General features: G+C 46.8%; 1 long non-coding RNA gene and 1 pseudogene across 1 annotated transcript; both read left to right on the forward strand.

Annotated features, from left to right (window-relative positions):
* Window positions 1–646: 646 nt before the first annotated feature.
* LOC139833431 (uncharacterized) lies at window positions 647–3,270 on the forward strand. The gene is made up of 2 exons (XR_011749185.1): window positions 647–2,192; window positions 2,940–3,270. It is a non-coding gene; the product is annotated as an uncharacterized lncRNA (long non-coding RNA).
* A 10,962-nt stretch (window positions 3,271–14,232) lies between these two features.
* Window positions 14,233–20,673, forward strand: LOC127338997 (probable ubiquitin-conjugating enzyme E2 23; annotated as a pseudogene).
* Window positions 20,674–21,353: the final 680 nt, after the last annotated feature.

The raw sequence follows: 21,353 nt of genomic DNA on the forward strand, positions 1-21,353 counted from the left end.
TAGGCCTCAACTATCCGTCACTCCAGAAATTCTGAAAAAGTGTTTTTAGTTCTACGACGCATCATTATATGTGCTAATTTTTGTCCGTTTAGTTTGTTCGCGAATGGGTGCACCCGCACGCCCGGTACGGCGATACCGCATGTCCCGGTGGCCCTGTTTTGGCCAGATGGCAATTTGAACGAAGTCAAAAAATCCCACGAGCCGCATGGCGTCGTTTTATATGTCATGGTAACTATTCCGTTTGTCAAAACTGGGATACGACAATTATTTTGAAAAAACCTTCACGAAAAGGGCTATCACGCCCGGAGTTCTATGGATTTCAGGGGAAATGAGGTGGGAAATGGCCTCAGCATGGCATAGTTTCCCGAAACGAGGTCATATTTGGCACGTGTGTGGTGTGTGGGCCCTAGGATGGGAAGCAAGACCCCGGGTGCGGATTTCTAATCCGACCCACGGGCGACCATCGTTTCATTTTTAGCGTGCCAAAACGGTTTTTATTTGTGAAGCAGCTACATGTGGCGCATTTTAGTATGACGTGAAACCTCCGTGCGATGATAGTAGACCACCTACGCACCACCTATCACATGGCATGTACACGCGTTTATCTCATATTTTTAGTAATATTTCCTCAGTATACTCAAATAATTCTTGTTGAATGCTTTTTTATTCCTTTTCTCTCTGTTTTCGGCCTTTTATTTATAATTTTTAAGTTATTTCTTTGATGGTATGTAGTCTTTCAGTCATCTTCGCCTTTTCATTTAGTCCTCAGCTTCATGTCTTTTAGTCTTCTTTGCTATTTTTCTTATTTTCTCAGCTACTCGATGTGTCTCTGCTTGAGCATTGAGGCATTGTCTCTTTTTGTTGCCTCAAACTATCCATTTGCATTCCTGACCGGATCCAGTTCGACCTACAACCGGAGTCGCTCGTTTCCGTCCGTTCGCCACTTGTACGAATCAGCGCCAACAGCAGCCGCTGCACTCCTCCTTGATGTGCTCGCTCCGATGCTTTGTCTCTGTTTATGTCTTTCTCTATATATCTTAAGTATCTCTTTGTCTCTTCTTCTCAGTATTATTTGCTCAGTCCTCTCCATCTCTCATTTTTAGTCTTCCATTTCTAGTTTATTCAGGCATTTCATTCCTTATTTGTCTTAGTCACTACTTCATCTTGCAACTTATTCCCGATTTCTTTAATTATTTTTTATTCATTTTCTCAGTTAATTGGTTGGATAATTGTTTCTCAATTTCTCGGGATTTTCACGCATACTTTTCTCTTATAAGTTCAATTGTATTGAAGAAATCGATTGCTCATTCTTTCTCAATTGCTCGGGTTTTTCAAGCACACTTTTCTCTTTTAGGGTCAATTGTATTGAAGAAATCAATACAATTTTGTGTGCCCATTCAAGTCTTTTTCCTCAGTTTCATGCTCCGTCTTTCTTAGTTTATTGGTTCATCTTTTTGGCCAGTTCAATTTGCTTAATTAATCTTACCAATGTTAAGTAATCTTCATTTTTTACTCATTATCTAAGCATTCTTTTCTATAATGGACCTTAGTCTTGATCATTTCAAGTCTTTCAGTTTCTCAGATTCTCAACATTTTATTTATCAGAGATCATTTTCTGCTCAATGCATTTATAAGATATTGTCATATTTAGTATGTGATCTATCTTCTGCTTAGCCCTGGCTTGCTTTTTTCTACCCGCAGATTCTATTGTTATTGCATAGCCAGATTGTTCTCTCAGCCTTAGTAATCTTCAGCTATTTAGTCCGGCGTGGCTTCATTTTCATTCTGTCGCTTAAGTTTTCAGTTACGTCAAGTATCAAGTGGCTTCAGTTCTATATAGTGTTGATTACATTCAATTCTGTATACTCAATTATTCAACTTACCAATCTTACTTAATGTATAGTAGTAAGGGATTTACACTTACCCAAAACCCATATAGTATTGCTCCACAGTGATGGTCGTTATAATGAAAACTCTTAGCACTATAGGTCCCATAAGTAGCTAGTCCTTCATCTGGATAGCGCTCAATTAGAAGCTCTTTCATTAAATCTTTCAGATTTATTTCAGGCTTTTCTTCTAGTCAGTTAGGAAACCTGTAAGGGAACACCGATAAATAAATCTTCAGGAGGAACTTGGCCTGCAACGGAAATTGAAGCAGTTCCCAAACCCGCATCCACTACCAAATCTGGCAAGTGTTACTTGGTCCATCAATTTTTAGTTTACTTTTTCTTGAAGGATTTTGTCATGTAGGTTTTATTTTACAGAAGCACATAGTGTTCTTAGATTTCTCTCTCTTAAATTTCTATCTTGTTCTGAACTCATTATTTCTTAGTAGTGGCATTGATTACCGTATGTTTGATGTCCATGTAGTGCAAAAATTTGTCACCAATGTGTACACAGATATTTACCATTTACTCCTATAGTCCACATATATTCTGTTTCTCTCCATGTATATGCTATTTGTTGTTTAAGTCTGAATGTTGTATTTGGTAGGTCACTCCTTCCACCGAGAACAGGACACAATTTGCAAAATTGTACATGACAAAGCACATTATCCAATGACCTCCAGAACAACAGTTTGTCTCAATCCTGAACTTCATGATTCATATGGTAGTATGGTACACCACAAAACTACTTAGTGCACCTATGTATGTAAGTGCTAGTTAGATTCATTTCTTCATATATTTTTTGAACTTCACTATCAGCATCGGTATCAAAGAGTGGGGGTTGGTTCTTATTTTGGTTCAGTATTTGCACTTATTTTTTATTAATTGCTAGGAGTAATTTGCATGTATTGTGTTCCAGGAAAGTGCATCTATAAGAGTATAGAAAATGAGGTCTTAATACATGTGTCTAACTCTAGCCCTACTTTCAGTTTTGCATTTACTTGTAGTTTCGAATTTGACAGAACAGAATTCATGTTTTCGCATCACAGGGAGTTCAGGAGCATATATCCTGGACTGCAAAGAATTTGCAAATTGAAGTAGGTCTTCTGTCAAAACCAGAGAAGGAAAAACCTCGTGGCAGTTCTTCTGTGGAAGGGATGGTAGAGCTCCTGTTCTGTTTGCTTGCTGGACAGAAGGTCGATCAGGTGTTATGGGCTTAAAGGTGTTCCATGTTCCAATTTTGTGTGCTTTGCATGTTCTGGGTATCAGAACACATGACTTATTAGGCGTACACCGCTGCAACGTGGGCTGAGACAGTGAGCCATTGTAACTCAACGTGGACTCAAAAGTGAGAATTGCATACTGAAATTCGTACTGAAGAAAATCTGTCTGTTTTCCATCAATGAAAACAGACACTTTTTGGTCAATTGCACCATTTTTTCATGGATTTTTTAGTAGTACAGTTGTCACATTCTAATTGCTTTTGAAAAAGTGTCTGTTCATGAATTGAAAAACAGACGGCTGTTATATAGTCACTCCCACTAAATTTAACATCATTAAAAGTATTTTCAATACTAACCCAATAACACTAATTACGTATAGTATAATTGAAAACTGTTCAATTTTTTATTATCAAAGTTCGTATTTGAAGACGTGTGAGTCTTATTTATGGAAATGGAGGGAGTATAGTTATACTAGTATTCCCACCGTTCCTTTCTAATTGATTTTACAAGGGAACGAAAAGAGTATCGTACGACATGGGTACATCCGATCCACCGTCAAATTCAAAATTTCTAAGTTGCCAATAAATTTACAAGAGAACTAGCTAGGATTCCTTGAAAGAACAAAAGCGGAGAACTGGGATGAGCATTGATTTTGGAACTCGTTCGGCTGCCTTGCTTTTCAAGGAATAGATCCCACTGACATGCGGGCCCACCAATGGCCAATCGCAGCTTCGACCTCACTTTCGAACGCTCTGCTTGGATGAGCAGCAGACAGGGAGGCTTAGTTGTATCAATGACATGTGGGGTCCATGTAGCGGCGGCCCACTTGTCATCGAGCCCTATTCTGTGCACGCCAATGACACGCGTAACCATTCGTAACAAGGCTCATCTCGTCGGGAATACATACTGCCCGTCCTCCTCCGTTCGTCATCGCAACACAAGAGTCAGGAAGAGAAGAGCGATAAGGGAGAGAGAAAAGAGAAGAGAGGAGAGGAGAGATGGCGAATCTGAGCAAGGTGCGCGGGCCAAGGCTACGGCGGCGGCGCTCCGCCGCGTCCCGAAGCCGGAGAAGTTGGCGATCGAGCTCCTCGCCAACTCGCGCGGGGCGGCTTACCTGAGCCGTACCGTCCGCCTCCCCGAGCCCCTGAAGGTCGGGGTGCTGATTGTCGGCAACAGCTACGACTCCTCGCCGCCGCCGCCTCCGGCTCCGACGACGCGCAGGCCGTGGCGGGCGCGGGCGAGTACGGCGCGGGCGAAGGCGTCGAGTACGGCGCGGGCGAGGGCTTCGAGCACGGCGCGGGCGAGGGCGTCGAGCACGGCGCGGGCGGGGGCGTCGAGAACGGCGCGGACGAGGGCGGCGAGCACGGCGCGGACGAGGGCGGCGAGCACGGCGCGGGCGAGGGCGTCGAGCACATCGCGGCCGTGGGCGAGGAAGGAGCGGCGGCGGCTGGGGCGGGCGACACGGCGGCCGCGGAGGGTGACGCCGAGGCGGCGGGCAGCGACGGCTACTAGAATAGATCATGGTTCGGTATTCTCTTTGCTCCTGTTCATTTTGAGAGACCCCATGGTGTGGATGTTTTTCGTTGCATGATGAACTTGATCCGTACGTACTCGTGTTTGCCGAACCTGGCTTGGATCCATGGATGAATCGTGATGCTACTGCTGTTGTTCTGTGAACTGTGATACATCATGATGTTGGCCAACGTTGCAACCCGTTTTTTTCTTTCTTCTCAATCGTTCCATTCTGAAATTATGGTCTAGTTCTAGCTGTTCCGTTCCGGTATGCATGTGATCGAGCAATCCGTCATTCGCTAGTGCTAGCACACCTACATTTTATTGTTGGATACGCGGAGCGCAGATCGATTGATTTTTGTTTTCCATTTCTTGAGTTCTTTAATGAAGTTCTAAGAATTAGATTTATATATGCTGATATTCTGTTTCTGCCTTTGCGCAAAGAAGGAATACCCTCCTGACAAAGGCATAGTGATTATTATCAGTCTATAGCATTTCTTTTGCACGTGAACACAAACCTTCTTTTGGCCTGAAGGTGCTGCGCGGCACCAAGTGCGATCGTACGTAGTTGTACAACGCTGACAACGTTGTACAGTGTTGATGGAAAGGGAATGCTAGCGTGAAAGGGTCCCTTTGGATTTGGAGGGACCAAGCCGAGACCTTGGTCTCTTGACCACACGGGACGGGACCCATGCCATGCCCCCACCAACCCACGCAGTGCGTCCCACCCTCCTCGCCGCATCCTCTCTCTCGCGTCACCGAACGCGACAAAATGAAAACACAAAAGCAAGCTCATGGAAGTCCCGGGAACTTTCTTTTTCTCGATGCGGATCATGGGAGGCTGGGAACTGCAGTTTCCTTTGCATATGCAAAACGCTTCCAATCCGTCGACCGATCGCTGGTCCTTTGCATATGGAAAACGCTTCCGATCGCTTCTCGCTTCCCGCGGCCCATATGGGCCTGGTTTTTCGCCCAAAACTGGAGTGTTGCTTTTTTTCTTTAAAAGAAATGTACAGTGTTGTTTCCAGATTTGTAACAATTAGATAAAAAATTGTTGTAAACTCACACGACATAATTTGTAAGATTTTTCTAAGTGATATGTTATGAAAATGTGTGTTTCTTGATATGTTGTAAACGGATGACTTTTTTGTTGTAATTATTTATGATTTTTGGTGTAATTGTTTTAGTCATGGACACTTTTTTTTGTAGAGATGTTGTATATGTTCGTTAGTTTTGTAATAAATGCGTATAAAAGTTATAAAGAAAGCATGTCAGAGATGCTGTAATGTTTACCTGGACGTTTGCCATAAATTATTTTGTTGTAATCGCCAATAATTTTTGGTAAAAATAGCTGGTGATTTTTGTTGTAATTTGATATATATAAAATGTGTTATTTTCAATCAAATTTTCACAGCTACGAACACATGTTTTTGTTGTTATAGCTTTTGATTTTTTATTCTAATTGCTGTCAATTTTTGTTGTAAACCAACCTATAGCAAAACAATTGTTGTTTAACCAATTTTTTATAATACTATTTGTTTATATTTTTTGTAATTTTTGTTGTTGTAATAGTACATATTTTTTGTGTTTAAGTGAGAGATTTTGTTGCAATACTATGTATTAGACTTGGATTAGTCGTCGAGTGGCGGTTTTGTTGTAAATATTGAGAAGACCAGGTCCAAAGAAACATACCCTTTCGGGTTATTGGGGATGTAAGGATTGCGGGTTGAGTTTGCATAAAATCAGGGGGGCAAATGCAAAAATTACGTCGCGGGTGATTCTGGACGTCGGATCACGATCGTACGGCGCGGAGAACAACCGATTTTTGGTTTTCCCATCAGCCGACCGACGCGTAGCGTCCGCCTTTGGACATCGGATGCCTAATTATCCAGATGCTAATAGGCAGTTCAAAAAAGTCCACATGCTAGCGGATATTCACTTTGACTTGTAGGTGTAATAGTGTAGATGCACCCACTTCATAACAATCACATTTCAAAATTGTTCGAAAATACCATGTGAGCCAAATTTTCTGAGCCAATATAGAATGTCCGAATTTACACCTAGAATTTATTTTCAGAATTTTTGACATTTCGAATTGGATTTAAAATATATTTTATTTAATAAATGCATCTAGACCTATGAGCCAAAACACCATATCTGCTAGCTAGTACCAATTCTTAGAGCATTTTGGTGCCCTCTTCCAAATCTTTTTTTAAAGGCTTTGAGGCGTGCCACATAGAAAACCGCGCCTAGCTACATGCCTCAAAGGATTTTTCGGTTCGACGCGGCCTAATACCGTGTTTGTGGACCCATGCGCCCACTAACCCACGTAGGGCATCCCACCCTCCTCGGTGCACAATCTCTTTCGCGTGATCGAACGCGACAAAACGAAACACAAAAGAAAGCTGGTGGAAGCGGGACCGCTCGCCACGGATCCCGAGAACTTTCTATTGTCGATGCAGATCTCGGGAACTGCAGTTGGTGGGACCCGGTTGGGTTCATTTGGACATTGGATGCTGGTCTGTTCAAAAAAGTCCCAGTGCTTAGCGGATCTCCCGTGGCATCTCCCAAACATACCTCAACATTATTTAAGCATGTACCATATAGAAAATTGCGTCTAGCAGCGTGTTCTAGAGGACTTTTTCGATCCGGTGCGGCTCAACACCATGACCGAAACCTCATGGATGTCCCGCTACACAGGGCTCCCTGCGGGCAACGTGAAGAGTAGTGGGCCCATCATGACATCGACACAAACCACATGCGGGCAGTTTTTCCACAATGTTGATGACGGTTTTCGAGGCGGATGTAGGTGAGACGTCTCATCAATGCTGAGTCTTCTCCACGTGTTGCCATCGTTACTTCCCCACCCGACGTCATTAATGCCGCACCATTCCTTCCCACCCTTTCTCCACCGCTTCCCACCTCCGTTTCCCGCGCCGCCTCCGCCTATAAAATCGCCCTCCTTCCCTAATGCCTTCACAGTCCCGATGTAGCACAAGACCTATCCCTCCACCTCCACGTATTTGCGCCGCCACGCCATGACCTATTCCAGGCTGGGCTGCATCGGCTATGAAAGGAAGCACCTCCACCTCAACCGCTAGTTCCACCTACGCCTGCCAAAACTACATCATCGTCGCTCGAAGCCAAGATCGACGAGGATGACAAGTAGGAGGTTGCGGTACTCAACGCGCATCTCATAGGCTCATAGCTGATGCGGAACAACAGGCCGCGGCGGAAGAGGTGGCGGCGGAAGAGGACGAGGACAATGATTTGGAGGAATCGAGTGACGGGATGGACCCGAAGGAGCAGGCGGCATTAGCAGAAGGCGGTCCTCGCATTGTATGAAACGATGAAGAAGCTTCGAGGTGACGCATGTTACCGATAGGAGGTCTTTTACGCAACATGATAGCGCGTCATTGGAATAATCTCTGTCGGATGGGCACCGACGGAGGAGGGCGCTGACCTCTTCAAGGCGACCGAGCGGCAAAATATCTTCGAGGAGGCGGACGAACGACAGATGCGTGAATCTGCACTTTGGAGGGACTAGTGGGTGTGGGCGTATCAAAGGAGAATGGGGAAGGATGGAGACGCTGCCCGTCGAGCACCCCGACCGATGGCGAGTATGCTACGTTTTAATTTTACTTTGGTATGTATATCCTCGGCAACCTTAATCATTTTTTTTGAAAAAATGCCAAAAACATTGTAGAATTTTGATTCTCAATTTGTCCTTGTGAGATTTCTTGTTTCGGTGGATTATGTTAGAGATTTTTTTCTATAGATCACGGTGCTAAAAATGAGGCACTCGCATTTGGGATGGCCACCCTTCTAGTAAGAGGACGTAAGACCGGGGTCGCAAAGAAAAGAACTCTTGCTCCGTATCTAATCCTACCTCGACTCGAATTCCGACCGTTCCTAGCTAGGAAGCGTATATACAAATCTAATCACCTGGCTATATATATAGCTCCATAAACGCCGGTCTTGTATGAAGAACTATATTACCAGGCCAATCGATTGGACACGGGACACCTATACATATCGTCGAGAAGAAATAGTAAGTAAGAGGAAATACATTTGTGCACACAAGCATGGATATGGATGTTGTGGCAGCCGTCCGATGCTTTGAGATCCAAAAAGATGGCAGGTGAGAGAAATCCTGTTAAGCCATTTCCTCCAATTTACCAAAGCTCGTGGGTCCCAGAGAAACAGGGTAAAAAGCCACCCGACAAGGCTTTCACAGGCAGGATTCCCGAAGCGACTGCTCTGTGTCATGGGCAGGCGCCTGGAATCCTAAAAACTGACGCCCATTCATTGCTGCATCGACCAGCTCTGCTTTCTTCTTCCTCCCGTTCTTCTCCACAAGCACCGTATCCTCTTTTCTCTCCTTCCTCTGCCCTTTATTTCTGGACCGGTGATGCAGGCGAGTGACCGTCCGACACGGCGCTCAAGCACCTGCTCATTGTGGAGGCTGCGAGCCGCTGCCGCAGCGACATTGCGGACAGCGATCGCCGGCGAGTTACGCGGAGCCGGAACCGCTGCTGAAGAGCCTGTGGATTGCACTTCAATAGTATTAAGAAGGAAAACCTGATCTTTTCTTTAGTCGCAAGAGCTGCAAGGCATTTTATTGATCATTATCAAAACACAACATGAAAACAGCTTACACGCCGGTGGTAGACTGGTAGTTGGTACAGGACGGATTTCTTGCTAGGTGTTATCGGACAGAAAGGATCCTAATTCCTAAAAACAGTCTGCCTGCTGCTGTTTAACTAATTGTCAACTCACGAGTAAACCAGAGGAACAAGGCGCCTAAACCGGTCTGAATTGCTAACTGACAATGCACAAAGGCGTGCCCAGAGGGCCCTGAGCGGCTGAGCCTCGCGCATACGCACGCCATGGCGGAAAGCGACGCCGGGGACACCTCCTCGAGCACGCGGTTCAGCGCCAACTCCAGTAGGTCGAACAACATGAGCGTGGGCTCCCTCGCCGCCTTCTCCTTGGACGGCGGCACTTTTCTGACGCCCTGCTCCTTCTTGCCCGCCGCGGGGGAGGACGATTGCTTGAGCAGCTCCCGCGGCGGCAGCAGCAGCGCGACGAGGCTGAGCTCCCGCACGAGCTGACGTGGGCGTGAAAAGGAGCTGCGTAAAGGCCAGGAGCCACTTCGCGCTGGCGCACGCTGTCTGTCCCGGTCGACGGCCGCTCAGGTCGACGTGCGCAGCTGCCGCGACAAGCTAGCCCAGATAGGGCCTAGGACGGGCCCGCGACGCTGCCGCCAGCACGCCTTTGTAATGGCGCGACGGAGAATGCAGACGAGAGCCGTCGCATCGTCCGCTCCACCGTTACCCAACGCCGCCGCCTCGCCTGCTCCTCCATGGCGCCACCGTGCATGACCCGCTCGACGGCGCCCCACCGCACGAAGAAGCTCTCCATGGTGCGCCGTCACTCCCTCCATAACTTGTTCCGGCAGTCATTGTCTGCAGGGAGACCAAGATGCCTTCAGTACATAATCGAGGGAAGGATATGGGAAGAGATAAGAAAAGGAGCTTCGGCAACGACCTACTGTACCTGCGCGCTGGGCTGCTGGCGGCACGGTGGAGACGACGAACGGTGTCGATTCGGCCCCTTCCAAACTCTGGAAATTGTTCGCACTGTACTTGTTTCGGCATCCAGTGCATAAGCAAGTCAAGGAGAGGGGAGAGAGAACACATAGAGGTCCGACGATGACATTCTGTTCCAGCGTGCCACCGGCGGAGAGGATGGGAGGGGGAATAGCTGCAATGCGGAGCAGACGCCACGGCGGCTAAACGCAAGCAGTGCAGATCTAACGGCGATAGACAATACTCAAGGCGGGGGCGGAGGAAGAAACTGGAAGTTCGCCGGCAGCGAGAGCGAGATTCCGCGGCGGAGGAAGCCGGGGAGAGAGGAAAAAATGGAGCCCGGGAACCTTGCTACAGGGCAGCACGCAGAATCTCTCCCTACGGAATAGGGCTCGGCATGGATAAAGTAGGCATGTCGCGTGTACTACGGAGAAAAGGCAGGAAAAAACAAATAGAGATGTGATAGGTAAAAGGCTGATGCAAAACAAAATGTCCAAGTGTCCAACGGCAGCACACATCTCAAGAAATCCATCAACGGTACAGAAAGCACCCACACTCATGCTTGGGTGTACAAAATCCACACTCTTTCCCTAGTAAGTAAAGATGGCGGCCGCCGACGAGGAGGGCGTCAGGACATATACCAAACTTTATTCCCTGGACCTGCTGAGTTTCACACCAGAGCGTGCTATTTCCAGAGGGCCCTTGACTGCGGCCTGGTGCTTCAGTTCACCCACTACCCCAAACGAGGAAAATCCTGACGTCCGTGAACGTTCTTGACGGTTCCGAGCCATCCGTCGCGAGAGCGAGCGATTCGCGACGTGGACGAGCGTGTGACGCGAAAGCTGGAAACATCCGCGACGTACGGGTCGATAACCTTCACGATTGTCTGGAACCGTCGCGAGCGCCTCTTTCTTTCGTGTCGAGCGGGTTCCAGTCCGTCGCGACTGATTTTTGGCTGCTCGCGGACCATTGTGCGCGCGGATCTGATGAAAATATTGGGTCCTTCGCGCCAAAGACTGGGCTCTCGCGACGTGGACCGAGTCCAGCGTCAGGAATGAACCTTGAACTTAGTCAATCCCTAGTTCCTCGAACTGTCCACTCCCCTCACAATCGAGCTTTGCCGCCGCCCCGTCCATGGCGAACTGCGTCGACGCCGCACCGTCGTCCGTCTAGAAGATCCCCTCTCCAGCCGCCGGGCCCTCGTGTGCCGCTGTGCCCCTCCTCCGGAAAGCCGCAACCCCGCGCGAACTTCTTCGCCCGTCTAATTTTCAGCGAACCACCTGCTACCGCATCCTCTCCGGCTCCCCTCGATCTGCTCTACATCGCCCCTTTAGGTAATTATCTGATCTTCTCTGCTCTCAATCTCTCCTCTCTTTCTCAGATTTGTTTTCCTGATTTCAGTTCAGCCGCTGACCATTCGATCTACTCCGGTCGTCACTGTAAACAACACAACCCCCTCCCCCCTGCTTGTCCGTACACCATCTCTTCTTTCCTGCTTCAGGTACGACATACTTACTATCAACTCAAGCAACAAACTGGGCAGTTCGGCATGTATGTACGCTAAAATAGGCGTCTTTTAGTAGATGTAACTGAATGTAAATAGGGAAACTGGATCACCTTTACCTCCAGATCCGTTTCATGTATAAGTTACGACGATAGCACCCTGAAGAATTCAAGTCAGTGGCCATGAATGGCAATCTGCAGGTGATTGTAGTCGTAATTCATTAGTTGTGCTGGTGAGGTAGTTGTGTTGAGTAGTTAACTTGCAAGTCATTGTTTACTTAGAGGAAAGTCAATATCATTGGTTAGCAGATCTGGTTATACTGAAGATTTCTGTTGACAGTAACATGAATGTTTGAACTCATTTGCATTTCACTATTTCACTATTTCTTATATTTCTTTATCTCACGATTCATGTGAGTGTAAAGAATATATAGTTCGGAATTTAAACAAGCAAATATTTCACACTGGGATTCGGTTAAACCCTATGATAGGCTACTCCCATTATACTTGATTTGTTCTGGTTTAAGTACTGTGGTTAATGGTGAGCCTGAGCATGAGACTGTGATGTGATGTATTCAGGTCTGGGTTAGAGCTTTCACGCCTTCGCCAGGAGCTCTAATGATTGTTACACTTAATTGTTACGCACCGTAGGTTCACTTCTGAAGGAAAGAATAATTCAGTTATGTTGGGTTTGGGCAAAGAAGAAACATATATACTTCTCTCCGGCATATTTGCTGATAGCCAGTACCAAAATTGAAGGTAACTTGACAGGGTTTGCTAATTATTTGCCAGGAAAATATACTTCTCGGTACATGTGGCTTGAAGCTGAGTTCCCCAAGGTAAACAGGAGCGAAACACCATGGTTGATCACTCTGATGCATGCTCCATGGTACAACAGCTACAAATAATTAGTTCAATGTGGTTTACTCTCCTGCTTAGAATAACAGCTCAGTCCTGAACTCCTGACACAGAACCTTTTTCTCTGATTGCAGCATAGGATATCAGATGTCGCATAGAACATTGTAAATGGCTTGTGCTCCCCTGTCCCAGGCCAGTCTTCGCCGGTCTACATAACCATCGGGGATGGGGCTGGCCACCAAGTAAGATCAACGGTTTCTGCACCCATCTACTCACAGAAGTTACATCCCACTGATTTCTGGTTAACGATGCATTTTTTATACCAATGCTGGACTTCCTGTCCGAAGACCTTCAAGGTGACTCGATGGAAGACAGAGTTCATGTAAGTACTAAAAACCAATAGTATGAGCATTGTGTTTATTTATTTTTAAGCAACCTGAAGCAAGTCCTTTGGGTAATGATATCTGCTTTTGTACTATCCCCTAAAAGGAATTGTTGTTTGAGAAGCACCTTTGCAGTAACAAATGCAAATCATGGGTACCCTGATATCAGTTTCTTTATTTATTTTTCCCTTGATCTGCCATGAATAATATACATGCGAACCATCTAGTACTGCCGAAAGACTGATGCTTGACTGTATTATCTTTGTCATTGCACTAGAAAGCCAATGGTACTTAAGTTCTAGTTATTTATTCTATTAGTACTACTGCTACGTAGTACATGTCGTATAAATACAGCGTACCATCTAGTACCTATATGTATGCAAGGGATATGCCTACTTCAAAGTTACATAATTGTAGTTGTATTAGCACAATTTAAAATAATGTTTCTTCATGTGGTTTTTGTAGGTGAATCAATCTTCCCCATCTACGGAAAATGATAGCACTCCATTTATGGCATCATCTCCCGCCGAAGAGCAAAGTGATACTCCCCCATCAGTCTAGCTTCATACAGCTCGCATGGGAGGAGTCACCTATCTTAGATGAATAATAAGCATGAATATAGCTGGTACGCATGTAGCGACCATGCTGGAGTTTGACTTTCCTTTGTGAGCAGTTATGAACCTGGGTGTTTCTACATTTGCTTTGTCTCCTCTATGTTGCCAAAAACAAGTGGCTGTTATGCATACAGTACGTGTCATTATGGATCACTGTGTGATTTATTCAATGCGAAAAAGATATTGAATATGATTTGTCAATCTGATGTGTGCTGTTTTGATAATGCACAGATTTATTTATATATTACTGTCAATTTTTTTTTGTTTTTTCAACTGAATTTTCGGCTCTATTTGGGAAATGTTTCAGCAACACTGCTGACGCCCATCCCTGACGTCTTTCTCAGATCCCTGACGTTCGTTCTGCAGTACCCACGCAGGTGCTTTCTTGACGGAGAGCCTTGTCAGGAACTCTTTTTTTCTGACGGCAAGACATTCCTGAGGGTTCTCCTTGAGCGTCAGGGTTAGATGTATATTCCTGACGGCTCTTGTCCCTGACGGGCTTTCGCGACGGTTCGGCCGTCAGGAACCTCTGCTTCCGTTGCTCCTGTGGGTCGTCAGGAAACTCCGTCAGGAATATTCTTTCCCGTCGGTTACCGTCAGGAACAGTCATCTTTCCTGACACCTTATTCCCGACGGCTGATTCCTGACGGCTGTCGTCACGAATGAGCATTCCTGACGGGTTTTTAGTTATTACTGACGGAAATTGGCCGTCAGGAATTTCCCTTTCTGGGGTAGTGACCGGGGACGACGCTGACACGTTCACGGTGCTCCGCATCGACGGATCACTGGTGATGAAGAAGGCTGATGACATGGCCGTCATGGACAGGAGCACTCTCTACGTCGGGCAGATCGTCGGGTCGGCGTCTGATAAGGGTGGCCAGATCGGTGTGGTAACTGGTGTCACCACAATGCTCGACGTCGTCCAGTTGAACAGCCGCTCCCAACCGACAAAGGTTGTAATGGGCGTGCCGACGGCCGGCGTGCGGCGCGTCCGGGCGCTTAGCCCTGGCGACTATGTTGTGTCTGGGCAGTGGCTGGGCCGGGTGGTCGAAGTATCCCTGGACATCGACGTATTGTTCGACGACGGCGCGGTCTGCAGGGTCACGGATGCAGAGTGGAAGAAGATAGAACTGGCAAAGGACCGTAACTACCGCCCCCAGACGAACACCGCCTTCTACCCCGGGGCACCCGTCGTCGTCACCCGTCACTCGTCGGATATCTTCATAGACGCGCAGTGGTTAAACGGCCAATGGAAGCCGGTCCGCCAAGAAGGGAAGGTGACCAAAGTGGAGATGGCCGGCGTCCTTGTCTGCTGGATCGCTTCGGCCGAACATGGCATCGAGCAACGACTTCTCCAAGAGCTCGCCCCTCCGGCCTACCAGAACCCTGACGATCTGACTTATTTCTGCTCCGATGCCGATTGCGCGTGGGGTTTAGCCGACTGTTGCTTTCTTATTAATACACAAGAAAATGACGACCATGACGAGCAACAATACACAAGTTCACAGTCGACGGCGCCACCACCCACCATGACTGTCGGCAACACCAACACTTCAGTCGACGTCTTGTGGCAGGACGGCACGCGACAACATGGGGCACGGTCGACGGTCATCAACCCCTTGAGTTTCACGAACGAACTCATTTTTTTCCTGGGCAGTATGTTGTTGACAACTCGGCTGCCGGTGATGATTTCATCGATGCCGCCGCAGTAGATGGTACTGGAGATGACCTCGTGTGTGGATCAACAAGGCGCATTGGTTTCGTCAAAAGCCAAACTTCCGAAGACCACATGGTGAAAGTGTCGTGGTTCAAGGCGGCGTCCACATGTTGGGAGGTCGAATGCGACGATATCGTAAGTGCATATGATCTGAGAAGGGACCCTGACCACTCAGTTTTCTATGGAGACGTCGTCCTTCGTCTGCTATCAAATGTAAGTGAAAGTACACTGGTAGTGCAGCAACCACAAGCAAAGAGCGCCTCGAGCAGTCTTTCATGGGTAGGGCGCGTTCTTGACCTTCGTGACGGCCACGTCCAAGTCGAGTGGCACTACGGGAGAGCTCCAGTCTGCCGACGGCTGCCAGCCGTCGGCACAACAAAGAAGGCCATCGGCATAGGCTGTGCCGACGGTGACCGTCGGCGTAGCGTCGTCGGCATAGTTCTGGTCGGGGACTGCTCGATCACCGTCGGCACAGACTGGCCGTCGGCACAGATTGTTGTGCCGACGGTTATACCGTCGGCATAGTATTTCAAAAATTTCAAATTTTTTTTGAAAAAAGATTCAAATTATGTTTTTTTTTAAAATATTTTTTTTCTAATTTTCTTCTTATTCTTTTTTATTTGTTAATCTTTCACAATCACACTTACACTTAGTACACCTACTATTAGGTCAAATTGCACTTGTAGTCAAACTTCCCGGTTGGTCACCCATCCTCACACTACTCCCGCCCCAGCACGCTTAACTTCTTGGTTCTCTTCGGATGAGCTTCCATGAAAGAAATGATGCCCTTGTTGTTAATACTACCATATCAATCATATTAACCCTTTAACCGTACTGCCACATCTCTATATTTTTGAATTCTAAACAATTACTTAAGTAAACAACAATAAATATATATAAATAATAATAATATAGAATTTGAAAAACAATTAAATGATTTCATTTTTGTCTTTTTATTTAATATGGAATAATTAATATCATTAAATACGAATTTAGCAAATAATATGTCTAAATTGATCAGAAAAATGAGAGGAATACAAATATGACATCCATATCATATTTTGAACCTACAATTTAGTTTACCCAAAAATCATGAGCAATAGATCAAGTACCTCTAGTTTAAATCTGGTTGACTTTATCGGAAATGAGGTGGGAAACGGCCTCGGCATGACATAGTTTGCCGAAATGAGGTCATATTTGGCACGTGTGTTAGCCCTAGGATGGGAAGCAAGACCTCGGACGCGGATTTCTAATCCGGCCCACGGGAAACCATCTTTTCATTTTTAGCGTGCCCAAACGGTTTTTATTTGTGAAGCAGCTACATGGGGCGTATTTTAGTATGACGTGAAACCTCCGTGCGATGATAGTAGACCACCTACGCACCACCTATCACATGGCATGTACACGCGTTAGCTATTTGAGAACCCATGCGGCTTCCGGTGGTGTCCCGCCGAATCCGCTGGAAACTGACCGGATTTGAACTAGGCCTCAACTATCCGTCACTCCAGAAATTCCGGAAAAAGTGTTTTTAGTTCTACGACGCATCATTATATGTGCTAATTTTTGTCCGTTTAGTTTGTTCCGAATGGGTGCACCCGCACGCCCGGTACGGCGATACCGCATGTCCCGGTGGCCCTGTTTTGGCCAGATGGCAATTTGAACGAAGTCAAAAAATCCCACGGAGCCGCGTGGCGTCATTTTATATGTCATGGTAACTATTCCGTTTGTCAAAATTGGGATACGACAATTATTTTGAAAAACCCTTCACGAAAAGGGCTATCACGTCCGGAGTTCTATGGATTTCAGGGGAAATGAGGTGTGAAACGGCCTCAGCATGGCATAGTTTCCCGAAACGAGGTCATATTTGGCACGTGTGTGGGCCCTAGGATGGGAAGCAAGACCCCGGGTGTGGATTTCTAGTCCGACCCATGGGCGACCATCGTTTCATTTTTAGCGTGCCAAAACGGTTTTTATTTGTGAAGCAGCTACATGGGGCGCATTTTAGTATGACGTGAAACCTTCGTGCGATGATAGTAGACCACCTACGCACCACCTATCACATGGCATGTACACGCGTTAGCTATTTGAGAACCCATGCGGCTTCCGACGTTGTCCCGCCGAATCCGCTGGAAACTGGCCGGATTTGAACTAGGCCTCAACTATCCGTCACTCCAGAAATTCTGAAAAAGTGTTTTTTAGTTCTACGACGCATCATTATATGTGCTAATTTTTGTCCGTTTAGTTTGTTCGCGAATGGGTGCACCCGCACGCCCGGTACGGCGATACCGCATGTCCCGGTGGCCCTGTTTTGGCCAGATGGCAATTTGAACGAAGTCAAAAAATCCCACGAGCCGCATGGCGTCGTTTTATATGTCATGGTAACTATTCCGTTTGTCAAAACTGGGATACGACAATTATTTTGAAAAAACCTTCACGAAAAGGGCTATCACGCCCGGAGTTCTATGGATTTCAGGGGAAATGAGGTGGGAAATGGCCTCAGCATGGCATAGTTTCCCGAAACGAGGTCATATTTGGCACGTGTGTGGTGTGTGGGCCCTAGGATGGGAAGCAAGACCCCGGGTGCGGATTTCTAATCCGACCCACGGGCGACCATCGTTTCATTTTTAGCGTGCCAAAACGGTTTTTATTTGTGAAGCAGCTACATGTGGCGCATTTTAGTATGACGTGAAACCTCCGTGCGATGATAGTAGACCACCTACGCACCACCTATCACATGGCATGTACACGCGTTAGCTATTTGAGAACCCATGCGGCTTCCGGCGGTGTCCCGCCGAATCCGCTGGAAACTGACCGGATTTGAACTAGGGTTCAACTATCCATCGCTCCAGAAATTCCGGAAAAAATGTTTTTAGTTCTACGACGCATCATTATATGTGCTAATTTTTGTCCGTTTAGTTTTTTCGCGAATGGATGCACCCGCACGCCCGGTACGGCGATATCGCATGTCCTGGGGGGCCTGTTTTGGCCAGATGGCAATTTGAACGAAGTCAAAAAATCCCACTGAGCCGCGTGGTGTCATTTTATATGTCATAATAACCATTCCATTTGTCAAAACTGGGATGTGGCAATTATTTTGGAAAACCCTTCACGAAAAGAGCTATCACGTCCGGGGTTCTATGGATTTCAGGGGAAATGAGGTGGGAAACGGCCTCGGCATGGCATAATTCGCTGAAACGATGTCATATTTGGCACGTTTGTGGGCCCTAGGATGGTAAGCAATACCCCAGACGTGGATTTCTAATCCGACCCACAAGCGACCATTTTTTATTTTTGGCGTGTGTGAAAGCCATGAAACCTCGAACATTATAGCTCATTTCTAAGAAAATTTATTTAGGTATTCGAAATATTCCATTTTTGATATTTTTCTATGATAGATCTTGTTTTTCTGCAAAATTTGATATATTATACTTATTTTTCTCAGTTAGAATGATTTAGTTATGCTTTTTTGAAGACTGCCATGAAGAAATAGGAAAAAGCTATGCCGACGGTTAAACCGTCGGCACAGGTCTGTAGTGGAAAAAAAGAAAAAAAAATGTTGTGCCGACGGCTAGACTGGTCCTGTGCCGACGGCCAGAACTGTGCCGACGGTGATCGTCGGCACATCCAGCCTGTACCGACGGTCAACTTAACGCCGACGGTCATCCTCGTCGCCGCGCTCCGGAGGCTACTGTGCCGACGGCCCCGACATTTGGCCGTCGGCACATCGCCTGGCCGTCGGCGTACGGCAATTCTCCCGTAGTGTGGGGCGACAACAGCACCTCAACGGTATGATTTGCATGGCCACACATGTTCTATTACTCCAATGTGCATCTATATATGCTTGAATTACTAACCGCTAAATTTCCATATGAGTCTCAGGTATTACCCCATGCGATCAGTGTTGTCAACAAGTAACACTACACGCAACTTGAGTGGGCGGACGAGGACGATGTCGATGCTCCTCAAGTAGTATGTATCTACCTAAACGAGAGTACTAAAATATTATCTCATGCACACGCAACTTAACTAAACGTCTCCAAACCCTGGACCTTGGTAATTATGAAGTATCCTTGGAGCTAGTGTTGATGTATCTTAATTATATCCAATTACAGGACAATGAACAACATGATCCAGAAAATGCTACAGAAGTCGAAGGCGGCATGGTCGACGGCAGTGTCGGCTCAGCGGATGAAGTAGATGTCCTTACTGCAGCCATTCAGAATGTGGAAGTACAAGAAGATCTTAACGGAGATGATGATAGTGACGAAGAATATGACCAAACTGTGATGATCAAGTCTAGAGATGCCACTGCAGACGATGATCTGTCTAAATTCCAACGATTCAATGTAGTGAAGAGCCATCCGGATCACCATTATATTGACACCACGCATGAGGTAGGTGCATGCGCACCAAGACTTAGACAAGTTACTACCTTCTTCTTTTTCCCCATACTTGCATATATGCATGTTTTTTCTCCTTTTGACATGTATATATTCCTTTTGCCAAATCAACTGCAGGGTAGCAGCGGCGGAAGGAGGTGGGTCAAGACCGTGCAGAAGGAGTGGAAAATACTAGACAACAGCTTACCAGGTACGTACGATGGCACCAGCCCCAGGTTGGTTTGAAACGTGTATAATAATACGTGGATGAATGAAATTAACATATCGATCAGTTGCGCACAGAAACCATTTACGTGCATGCCTTCGAGGACCGCATGGACCTGCTACGGGTGGTGATGGTTGGCGCAAGCGAGACACCATACCATGACGGGCTCTTCTTCTTCGACCTGCAGTTGCCGCCATCCTACCCCGCCGTGCCACCGCAAGTGTTCTATCACTCCTTCGGCCTACGCCTTAATCCCAACCTCTACGAGTCTGGTGGCCAATGTCTCAGTTTGCTCAACACATTTGGCGGCGAGGGCACCGAGGTGTGGTCGCCAGCTACATCGAGCATCCTCCAGGTCGTCGTCTCCCTCCAGGCTCTCGTCCTCAATGACCAACCATACTACAACGAGGCTGGCTACGAGGGACTGGTTGGCAGGCCGGAGGGTCGCCGCAACGCGCTGCCCTACAGCGGGAACGCCTTCTTGCTCACTCTCCGAACTGCCCTCCACCTCTTGCGTCGGACACCAAAAGGATTTGAGGAATTCGTGAGGGATCACTTTCGCCGACGCGGAAGATACGTGCTCGACACATGCCAGGCTTACCTACTGGAAGGTGTGCCTGCCGATAATGGGAGCATGGAGCTGTCGTGCTCCCTCGGCTTCAGGATCGCGCTTGCCAAACTCGTGCCGATGCTAGTGGCAGCCTTCACAGACATTGGCGCCCAAGGGTGCGACCACCACACTGTCACCAGTTACCACCACCCAACAGACGTTCTCGTATGACACAGCTACTTCAGTTGGACGCATCAAGTAACATTGTTGATGTAATCTCCTATTCCTTCTGTTCCATATTAGTTGTTGGCTTATAGAACTAAGACACAAAATCAACATGATGTGCATGACTACTAAGACATAGCGTGTAACATGGGGACTCCTACCACCGAAGCTTATATATACAGAAGCCCATTCATCAAGATGAGTTCGAAACACTACACCAAGTCGCCATCGTAGACTCTATAGCCATAAACCCTAGATCCAATATGTAAACCTCTTCAGGTTCATCTACTGGCAGACTCTCTTGGGGACCAAACCAGGCTATGGCTCGGTCTTTGATAACGCGTAAAGCACACGTTCGTTGGGAACCCCAAGAGGAAGGTGTGATGCTTACAGCAGCAAGTTTTCCCTCAGTAAGAAACCAAGGTTATCGAACCAGTAGGAGATGAAGGCCACGTGAAGGTTGTTGGTGGAGGAGTGTAGTGCGGCGCAACACCAGGGATTCCGGCGCCAACATGGAACCTGCACAACACAATCAAAATACTTTGCCCCAACTTAACAGTGAGGTTGTCAATCTCACCGGCTTGCTGTAAACAAAGGATTAAACGTATGGTGTGGAGAATGATGTTTGTTTGCAAAGAACAGCAGAGAACAATGATTGCAATAGATTGTATTCAGATGTAAAAGAA

Source organism: Lolium perenne, chromosome 1, assembly GCF_019359855.2.
Source record: "Lolium perenne isolate Kyuss_39 chromosome 1, Kyuss_2.0, whole genome shotgun sequence".
NCBI classification, from domain to species: Eukaryota; Viridiplantae; Streptophyta; class Magnoliopsida; order Poales; family Poaceae; genus Lolium; species Lolium perenne.